The sequence below is a fragment of the Rattus norvegicus genome, chromosome 7, assembly GCF_036323735.1.
Source record: "Rattus norvegicus strain BN/NHsdMcwi chromosome 7, GRCr8, whole genome shotgun sequence".
NCBI classification, from domain to species: Eukaryota; Metazoa; Chordata; class Mammalia; order Rodentia; family Muridae; genus Rattus; species Rattus norvegicus.
In genome coordinates, this window is record NC_086025.1 from 16,594,656 (window position 1) to 16,605,671 (window position 11,016).

The 11,016-nt window shown below is 41.9% G+C and overlaps 1 long non-coding RNA gene across 1 annotated transcript in view; it reads left to right on the top strand.

Annotated features, from left to right (window-relative positions):
* Positions 1 to 11,016, top strand: part of LOC134479840 (uncharacterized) — a 61,901-nt gene that overhangs the window by 35,496 nt on the left and 15,389 nt on the right. The gene's annotated exons all lie outside the window — the stretch shown is intronic.

The following is an 11,016-nucleotide window of genomic DNA, read 5'->3' on the forward strand; positions in this document are numbered from 1 at the left end:
ATAGTGCAGACAGATGTGGAACTGAGCACCCTGCAGCATACCAGTACTCTGGAAAGGCAGCACCCTAAGGAAATGCATGGACTTGAGGAACGGAGAGCACGGTAGAAATTAGAGCAAAACACCACATCATTTAAGTCCAAATAGAATCTGACGCTCTACACCTGCATTTCCGGAGTTTGGCATTTATATTTATGACATGTTTATTACCAGAATCTCGAAATGAAGAAATAGGCCTTCCCAGCTCGCTATCCCCTTCCCTGCAAAAGATTCTTAGGCATGGTATTTTTAAATGCTTGAAAAAGGGAGCAAAAGACAGTCTGGAGAGATGGTAAGGGATCCTCACAGAAAAGGACTTTTCAAAGAGAACCCTACTGGAAGTGGGGCTTAGAGGTACAATCTCCTAACCCCAGCTGCTTGGGAGGAGAGGCTGTGAGGCAAAGAAAACAAAAAGTTCAAGGGTGCCCTGACGATTTAGCGACACTGTTTATACATAAATGGAAAGGGAACTACAGAGGATGCTACACAGGAGAGAGTTCTTACCTAGCATAATAGAAGGATGTCCTGGCTTTAATTCCCTTAAGCACTTTCCCCCTCTCCCCCTCTCCCCCTCTCCCCCTCTCCCCCTCTCCCCCTCTCCCCCTCTCCCCCTCTCCCGCTCTCTTCCCTCTCCTGCTCTCTTCCCTCTCCTCCCTCTCCTCCCTCTCCCTCCCTCACCCCCCCGTGTGTGTGTGTGTTTGTGTGTGTGTGTGTGTGTGTGTGTGTGTCTGTGTCTGTGTCTGTGTCTGTGTCTGTGTCTGTGTCTGTGTCTGTGTCTGTGTCTGTGTCTGTGTGTGCATGTGTGTGGGCACTCCTGTGTGCATGTCTCTCTTTCTCTGTGTCTCTGTCTCTGTCTCTGTCTCTGTCTCTTTCTGTGTGTGAATGTGTGTGTTTGTCTCTGTTCCCCCTCTCTCACAATACCCCTCCTGAAAGATTACAAAGCCTTTACCAGGAATAGGAATGGCATGTTTGGATTGCATGGACTTTTGTCTTTTTCTGTCTCTGCCTTTGGTCTTTTAAGACAGACTTTCTCTGGGAGGCCAGGAGTTCTCTCTGTAGACCAGGCTGGCCTTACAGAGACCCACTTGCCTCTCCCTCCTGGGGAATGATCACTTCTGGTTCTTTTATTGCTTTCACATACACTTTAAATAGAAAACCTGATAAATATCTTCCCTCTTAAAGAATTCAAAGGCCTCTCAGGGTGTTTTTACTTGTAAAGCTCTTCTCCCAGTTTAAACTGGCCAGTTTTCAGGTTCCTTCTGTTAGCCTCCTATAAGTCAGCCATGGTGGTTTTTAGACCAACCCGCACAAAGAAACAACTCTCCACATTACCTCCTGCTCTACCCTGCTCTCCTAGCTCCCTCCCAATTTAATCCCCCTATTCCATTTTGCCTTTTATCTCTCCATCACAATCTATCCTATTCCCCTTTTCTTGCATGATCCCATGCTCTGCCCTGGTTTCTTACTGGCTACTTATGGATGGTTATCTGGATTGTAGCAAACATCAAAAAACTTCTTAAAGCATATAAAAGCTAATGCCTATATAAGAGAAAATATGTGATTTTTTTGAGGTCTGGGGTGCTTCACATGAGATAATTTTTAGCTCCATCCATTTACCTACAAACTTCATTTTTCTTAGTAGGTGATTAATAGTCCATTGTGCTTCATCTTTTGAGAATTCTCTGCTTAATTCTAGATCTCCCTTTTCAGCTGAGTTCCGTTTCTTGGTATTTAGGTCGTTCCATTTTTTTTTTTTTACATATTCTAGCTATTGACCCCTTCCCATGTTGTAGGCTGCTGGTTTGCCTAAATGATGCTGCCCTTTCCCGTGGGAAGGTTCTCACCTTGATGAGGTCTCATTTACTACCTCTTGGCCTCCATGCCTGTGATATCAGTGTCCTGTTCAGAATGGCCTTTCGAGTGCCAAAGAATCAAGCCTGTTCCACCCACTAAAAATAATTAGAGCTAAACCCGAAGCCTTCTTGACACCACTGTCCCACAAAACAAGCCCAAAGTGTTGCTGTATTCCTCCTAGTCCTTTAAGGTCTGTGGGCCATTGGGGCTTCTTCTTTGTGTGCTACTCTCCTGAAATCATATGGGTAAGAGTCCACAGACTTCTTTGCACTGAAAACCAGGCATGCAGTGCTGCTGTGTTGTGCAATATTTCTCTGCAGGTCAAGGAAGTGAGTGTATATGGAGACAACAGAACGGTTTACAAACATCATACACTACTTGGTGTTTGCATCAAGGGTCAAGCCACGAAGCGTAGTAGATGGTGCAGCAGGCAAGTCTTGGCACACTGGCAGCAGGGGATGTGGTGGGAGGGGTCCAGGCACAGTACCCCCAGCATGGGCCATTGAGTGTAGTCAGCTACCTGGTCAACTAATGTGCTGTCCCATGCAGGCTGACTCATTTGCAAGGCACCTGTCCTGGGCTTCCAGATCCTGCTCCGACTTGTCCTCTGGCTGGTCCTGGGTGTTCTTCCAATTGGAAATCTCTGGTTCATAACACTACCACAAGTGTAAGATCTCCTTGAAAAGTTTGTTTTAAGTTTTAAAGTTTTCATGTATAATTTAGTGTAAAATGATTTTACATCAATACTTACTGTATTATTTCCTCCCCTAGAAAATTAGTTATCACTGCATTAATTATTTCCTTCTTTGAAAAAGGAATTATGTTAGCCTCATGCCTCTGATTCTTGCTAGTATATTATCTTGAACTCAAGAAGAACTGAGCCAGGGCCTGGAAATTTCTGTTTGAACCTGAGGAGAGAAGATGAGTTGGAAACCTGTAAGTCACATGTCTTTGTTGAGCTCCATTTCCAGAGATGAGGCTCTCTTCAATTTACCTTTGAAAACCCTGAGTTCTAAGACTCCAGTTAGGATGAGTTTTCGTTGAGGGAAGGGTTGCACTGAATTTTATTATTGTTGATTTTTAAATGTGTGTGTGTGTGTGTGTGTGTGTGTGTGTGTGTGTGTGTGTGTGTGTGTGTGTTGAGCACACATGCCCACATTTCTGTGCATATGCTTGTGCTGGAGCACATAATTTAGAGGTTAGAAGAATGTTAAAGAAGCCATTCTTACCATCTGCCATGCAGAGTCCGGGGATGGAACTCAGGCTGTCAGGCATGATGACAAGTGCCTTTACTTCCTGAGCCATCTCACTAGCCTCACCAGTGTGATGTGCTAAGAAAACGTGGCCTTTTGTGTTGTTGCCTGTCTAGGAATCTGCCAAGTATTTGGACCCACTTTTTCCAGGGCAGAGAATAGCTCTTCTCCACCTCAAACCCTGACAGGAACACTCAGACTCAGTTTCCAAATAGTGTGAAATAATGCTGTCTTACAGAAAGAATTCACCGATTTAGAGTGGAAAACTCTCACAGAAGAAGGGGGAGAGTGGTGGGGGTTTTATGGATGGGAAATCAGGAAAGAGGATGACATTTGAAATGTAACAAAAGCCCTTGTTGGGCAGGGGACAGAGGCTGCAGCTTTCCCAGGCCCCACTGCCCGGCTGCCTCCCTTTGCTCATGGCAGGCGGTGTCTGCCTGGGACTTGCCCTAGGGCTGTTGCTGGTACTGGTGCTGGTGATGCCTGCCAAGCACATGGTGTGCAAAGAGCGCTTGGTTCAGTCAGATTAGGAGCTGAGGGAGTGGCAGTCTGAAAACAACCAGAGCTTCCAGTATGATCAAGAGGTCTTCCTGGGCAAGGACTCCAAGACCTTCGATCAGCTAAGCCCAGACTAGAGCAAGGAGAGGCTGGGGAAAACTATTGATCCAATTGACAGTGAGGAGATGGCCTTGTTACTACTGAGGAGCTGAAAGTTTGAATCAATCAGGTAGAGAAAAGACACATCTACGATAATGTGGATAAAGTCTGGAACGATTATGATAGTGACATAGATGAAAAGATCTCCTGGGAAGAAAAAAGCAGGCCACCTATGGCTACTGCCTGGGAAACCATGCTGAATTCCAAGATAGCTCTGATCATCACACGTTTAAAAAGATTCTGCCACAAGATGAGAGGAGATTTAATGCTTCAGACTTTCATTGCAACCTGAGAGCTCCTCAGGAGGAGTTCACTGCCTTTCTGCACCCAGAGTAGTTCGAACGTATGAAGGAGATTGTACTTCTGGAAACCCTGGAGGATATCAGCAAGAACAGAGATGGTTTGTGAACTAGGATGAGTACATCATGGACATGATTTTCCCGTGAGGACAATGGCCCTGAGCCAGACTGGGTTTTGTCAGAACAGGGGCAGTTCAATGATTTCCATGATCTGAACAAGGATGGGAAGTTGGACAAGAACGAGACTCACCATTGGCTCCTCCCTCACGATGATGACCATGCACAGGCTGAGGCCCAGCATCTGGTGTATGAGCCAGACAAAAACAAGGATGAGACACTTAAAAAGGAGGAGATTCTAGACAACTGGATCATGTTTGTGGGAAGCCAAGTCACAAATTATGGGAAAGTCTTACCAAGAATCATAGTGATCTTTGAAAGACACTCATCCTCATGTGGCCAACGGTCACAGGCTTTATGCAGATGTTCTGGGTGATTGCTATAGTTGTCAAGTGTATAGCAGTTGTGTCCCTAAACCGTGAGATTATACGTCAGATTGGGGTAAAAATTATTTTTCACTCCATATTTACTGGAAAATAACCATCACTATCTATTCCAGTAGGATTTAGCTTAAAACACATTGAACTCTTGGCAAAATGCAGTATTCTGGGGGATATGTTGCTAGAGCATGATCTCCTCAACTCCTTCCCTACTTACTTAATTAATGGGCAAGAAATCCTGAAGGGGTTCTGTAAGTCAAGGTGGGTGGCAGGGACACTGTGCAGAATAATCACTATGTATTTCAACTATTAAATTTTGCGACTTCTTAGTTGCCACTGTTAAATGGTGGCAAAGGTAAAGGCTTGAAGGAGGCAATGTTATATTGTCCTATGTCAGCCAACTTGGAGCAGGCATGGTTTTTCAAATTCTTTATATTGGGAGTTGCTATTGTAAATGGTATATATACTTTTGTGAGTTTTCCTGTTTGGACCTGCTAATGTGCACAATAAACCCACATCTTTGTGGTTTTGTTTTGCTTTGTTTTTAATACTAAGAAGCAGAGTTCCCTGCAGCTAAATCCCATGGGAGAGAGAGCTGGACCCTGAGAAGTGTGGAGACTCCTGAGAAATCAGTGATGACAACATTCCAACATTCCCTCTGCCCAAGAGAGAATCGCCTAGTGCCAACTGTGCCCCCTGGGTGCAAGGACCAAGGAGAAATCAGAGGCAGAATTCTTGTGATTCCTGCCCCCGCCTAGAGATGTAAGAGAGTCACTAGGATTGCCCACACACAGGAGATCAGAGCACCTGTTCTCAGAAAAGGCTGAAAGAAAACAGGAAAACAGTTCGTTGGGAGTGCAGACACAGAGGCCTACAGGAGGGTGAAGCCACTCTCAGAAACAACAATTCAAGCAAACACCAGAGATAACCCAACAGCTAGAGGCAAGCACAGGAACCTAAGCAACAGAAACCAAGACTACTTGCCATCATCAGAGCCTAGTTCTCCCACCAAATAAAATACTGAATAGCCAAACACACTGGAAAAACAAGACTTGATTTAAAAATCACACTTTATGCTATAGATGGAGGACTTTAAGAAGGACATGAATAGCTCCCTTAAAGAAATGCAGGACAACACAAGTAAACAAGTAGAAGCCCTTACAGATGAAACACAAAAACGCCTGAAAGAATTACAGGAAAACACAACCAAACAGGTGAAGGAATTGACCAAAACCATCCAGAAACAATAAAGAAAACACAAAGGGAGACAACCCTGGATACAGTAAATCCAAGGAAGAGACAAGGAGCCATAGATACAAAAATCACCATAGAAAACATCGACACAACCATCAAAGATAATGTAAAAACGCAAAAGCTCCTAGCCTAAAACATCCAGGAAGTCCAGGAAACAGTGAGAAGATCAAACCTAAGGATAATAGGTAGAAAAGAGAGTGAAGAATCCCAACGTAAAGGGCCAGTAAATATATTCAAGAGAATTATAGAAGAAAACTTCCCTAACCTAAAGAAAGAGATGCCCACAATGGTATAAGAAGCATACAGAACTCGAAATAGATTGGACTAGAAGAGAAATTCCTCCAGTCACATAATAGTTAAAACACCAAATACACAAAAGAAGAAATGATATTAAAAACAGTAAGGCGAAAAGGGCAAGTGACATATAAATGCAGAACTATCAGAATTACACCAGACTTCTTACCAGAGACTATGAAAGTCAGAAGATCCCGGACAGATGTCATACAGACCCTGACAGAATAAAAATGCGAGCCTAGCCTACTATACCCAGCAAAACTCTCAATTAACATAGAGGGAGAAAGCAAGATATTCCATGACAAAACCAAATTTACACAATATCTTTCTACAAGTCCAGACCTATGAAGGATAATAGATGGAAAACTCCAACACAAGGAGAGAAACTATGCCATAGAGAAAGGAAGAATATAAACTCCTTGCAATGAAACCAAAAGAGAGACACACAACCATAATTCCACCTCTAACAATGAAAACAACAGGAAGCGACAATCACTATTCCTTAATATCTCTGAACATCAACGGACTCAATTCCCCAATAAAAAGACATAGACATACAGACTGGATATATAAAAAGGACCCAGCATTCTGCTGCATACAGGAAACACACTTCAGAGACAAAGACAGACGCTACCTCAGTGTAAATGGCTGGAAACAACTTTCCAAGCAAATGGCCTGAAGAAACAAGCTGGGGTTGCCATTCTAAGATCAAATAAAATTTACTTCCAATCAAAAGTCATTAAAAAGGTAACACCTCATATTCATCAAAGGAAAAATCCACCAAGATGAACTCTCAATCCTAAATATCTATGCTCCAAATACAAGGGCACCTACATTCATAAAAGAAACCTTACTAAAGCTCAAAGCACACATTTCACCTCACACAATAATGGTAGGAGATTTCAACACCCAACTCTCATCAATGGACAGATTGTGAAAATAGATATTAAACAGAGACATAGAGAAAGTAACAGAAGTTATGAACCAATGGATTTAACAGATATTTATAGAATATTCCACCCTAAAAGCAAAAGGATATACATTTTTCTCAGCACCGCATGATACCTTCTCCAAAATTGACCACATAATTGGTCATAAAACAGGCCTCAAAAGATATAAGAAGGTAGAAATAGTCCCATGCATCCTATCAGACCACCACCGACTAAGGCTGGTCTTCAATAACGACAAGAACGACAGAAATCCGACATATACATGGAAGTTGAACAACCCTCTACTCGATGACAACTTGGTCAAGGAAGGAATAAAGAAAGAAATTAAATGAAAATGAAGATACAACATACCCAAACTTATGGGGCACAAAGAAAGCAGTGCTAAGACGAAAACTCATAGCTCTGAGTGCCTGCAAAGAGAAATGGGAGAGAGCATACGTCAGCAGCTTGAGAGCACATCTATAGATTCTAGAACAAAAAGAAATAAATGAACCCAAGAGGAGTAGAAGGCAGGAAATAATAAAACTCACGGCTGAAAACAACCAAGTTGAAACGAAAAGGACTATATAACGAATCAACAGAACCATTAGCTGGTTCTTTGAGAAAATCAACAAAATAAATAAACGTGTAGCCAGACTAACCAGAGATCACAGAGCATTTATCCAAATTAACAAAATCAGGTATGGAAAAGGAGATATAACAACAGAGTCTGAGGGAATTAAAAAAAAATCATCAGATCCTACTAAAAAGGCCTATATTCAACAAAACTAGAAAATGTGGAGGAAACGGACAATTTTCTAGACAGATACCAGGTACCAAAGTTAAATCAGGAACAACAAAAAAAATCTAAACAACCCCATAACTCCTAAAGAAATAGAAGCAGTTATTAGAAGTCTCCCATCCAAAAGCAGTTCAGGGTTTAGTGCAGAATTCTATCAGACCTTCACAGAAGTCCTCATACCGATACTGTCCAAATTATTTCACAAAATAGAAACAGATGGAGCACTACCAAATTCCTCCTGTGAAGCCACAATTACTCTTATACTTAAACCACACAAAGACCCAACAAAGAAAGAGAACTTAGGACCAATTTTCCTTATGAATACTCATGCAAAAATACTCAATAAAATTCTTGCAAACCAAATCGAAGAGCACATCAAAATGATCATCCATCATGATCAAGTAGGCTTCATCCCAGGGACGCAGGGATGGTTAAATATACAGAAATCCATCAATGTTAATCCATTATATAAACAAACACAAAGATAAGAACCACATGATCACTTCACTAGATGTTGAGAAAGCATTTGACAAAATTCAACACCCCTTTATGATAAAAATCCTGGAAAGATCAGGAATTCACGGTCCATATCTAAACACTATGCAGCAAACCAGTAACTAACATCAAACTAAATGGAGAGAAACGTGAAGCAATCCCACTAAAATCAGGGAGTAGACAAGGTTGCCCACTGTCTCCCTACTTATTCAATATAGTACTCAAAATTCTAGCCAGAGCAGTCAGACAGTGAAAGGAGCTCAAAGGGAAGAAATCAAAATGTCAATATTTGAAGATGATATGATAGTATACTTAAGTGATCCCAAAGGTTCCACCGGAGAACTACTTAACCTGATCAACAACTTCGGCAAAGTGTCGGCTTATAAATTTAACTCAAACAAATCTGTAGCCTTCTGCTATCAAAGGATAAACAGGCTGAGAGACAAATTAGGAAAATGACACCCCTCACAGTAGTTCCAACTAATATAAAATATCTTGGTGTGACTTTAACAAAGCAAGTGAAAGAACTGTATGACAAGGACTTCAAGTCTCTGAAGAAAGAAACTGAAGAAAATCTCAGCAGATGGAAAGATCTCCCATGCTCATTGATTGGCAGGATGAATATAGTAAAAATGGCCATTTTGCCAAAAGGAATCTACAGATTCAATGCCATCCCCATTAAAATTCCTACTCAATTCTTTATAGAGATAGAAAGAGCAATTTGCAAATTCATTTGGAACAACAAAAAAGCCAGGATAGTGAAACCTAGCAAAAACTACCTGCAACAATAAAAGAATTTCTGGGGGAATGAGCATTCCCTGACCTCAAGCAGTATTACACAGCCATAGTGACAAAGCCTGTATTATACTGATACAGAGACAGGCAGGTAGACCAGTGGAATAGAATTGAGGAACCAGAAATGAACCAACACATCTGTGGTCACTTGATTTTTGAAAAAGGAGCTAAAATCATCCAATGGAAAAAAATAGCATTTTCAACAAATGGTGCTGGTTCAACTGGGGGACAGGATGTGGAAGAATGCAAATCAATCCATTCTTATCCTCCTGTACAAAGTTTAAGTACAGGTGGATCAAGATCTATACATCAATCCAGATACACTCATAGTAATAGAAGAAACAAAAAAGTGGGGAAGAGTCTCAATCACATGGGCAGTGATGAAAATGTCCTGAACAAAACACCAATGGCTTATGCTCTAACATCAAGAATCGATAAATGAGACCTGGTAAAACTGCTAAGCTTCTGTAAGACAAAGGACACTGTCATAAGGACAAATTGGCAACCAACAGATTGGGAAAAGATCATTACCGATCCTACATCTGACAGAGGGCTAATATCCAAAGTTGCAAAGAACTCTAGAAGTTAGACTCCAGAGAGCCTAATAACCCTATTAAAAAATGGGATACAGAGGTAAACAAAGAATTCTCAGCTCAGGAGTATGGAATGGCTAAGAAGTAACTAAAGAAATGCTCTACATCCTTAGTCATCAGGGAAATGCAAATCAAAACAACCCTGAGATCCCACCTCACACCCATCAGAATGGCTAAGTTCAAGATCTCAGGTGACAGCAAATGCTGGCAAGGATGTGGAGCAAGAGGAATCTCCTCCATTGTTGGTGGGACTGCAGACTGGTACAAACATTCTGGAAATCAGTCTGGAGGTTCCTCAGAAAATTAGACATTGTACTACCTGAGGACCCAGCTATACCACACTTGGGCATATACCCAAAAGATGCTCCAACATACAACAAGGCACATACTCCACTAGGGACATAGCAGCCTTATTTATAATAGCCAGAAGCTGGAAAGATCCCAGATACCCTTCAACAGAGGAATGGATACAGAAAATGTGGTACATCTACACAATGGAGTACTACTGAGCTATCAAAAACATTGACTTCATGAAATTCATAGACAAATGGAATGAAGTAGAAAATATCATCCTGAGTGAGGTAACCCAATCATGGAAAAACTCACATGACATGTACTCATTGATAAGTGGATATTAGCCCAAATGCTCAAATTACCCAAGATGCACAGACCACATGAAACTCATGGATAACCAAAATTCTGATGCTTCACTCCTTCTTTAAAAGGGGAAGATTAACCATAGGAGAGGTATTCTATTCTTTAGAACAGAGCCTGAAGGAATGGTCATTCAGAGTCTACCCCATATTTGGCCCATACATATACAGCCTCCAAGCTAGATAAGATGGATGAAGCTAAGAAGTGCAGGCTGACAGAAACCGGATATAGATGTCTCCTGAGAGGCACAGCCAGAGCATGTCAAATAAAGAGGCAAATGCTAGCAGCAAACCATTGAACTGAGAACTGGATCCAAGTTGGAGGAATTACAGAAAGATTGAAAGAGCTGAAGGGACTTGCAACCCCATCAAAACAACAATGCCAGCCAAGCAGAACTCCCAGAGACTAAACCACTACCCAATGACTATACATGGACCGTCCCATGGCTTCAACTGCATATGAAGCAGAGGATGGTCTCCTTGCACACGAATGGAAGGAGAAGCCCTGGGTCTTGTCAAGGCTGGACCCTCAGTTTGGGGAATGCCAGAGAGTTGGGAAAGTGGGTGGATGGGGAACGGAATACCATTATAGAAGAATGGGACGG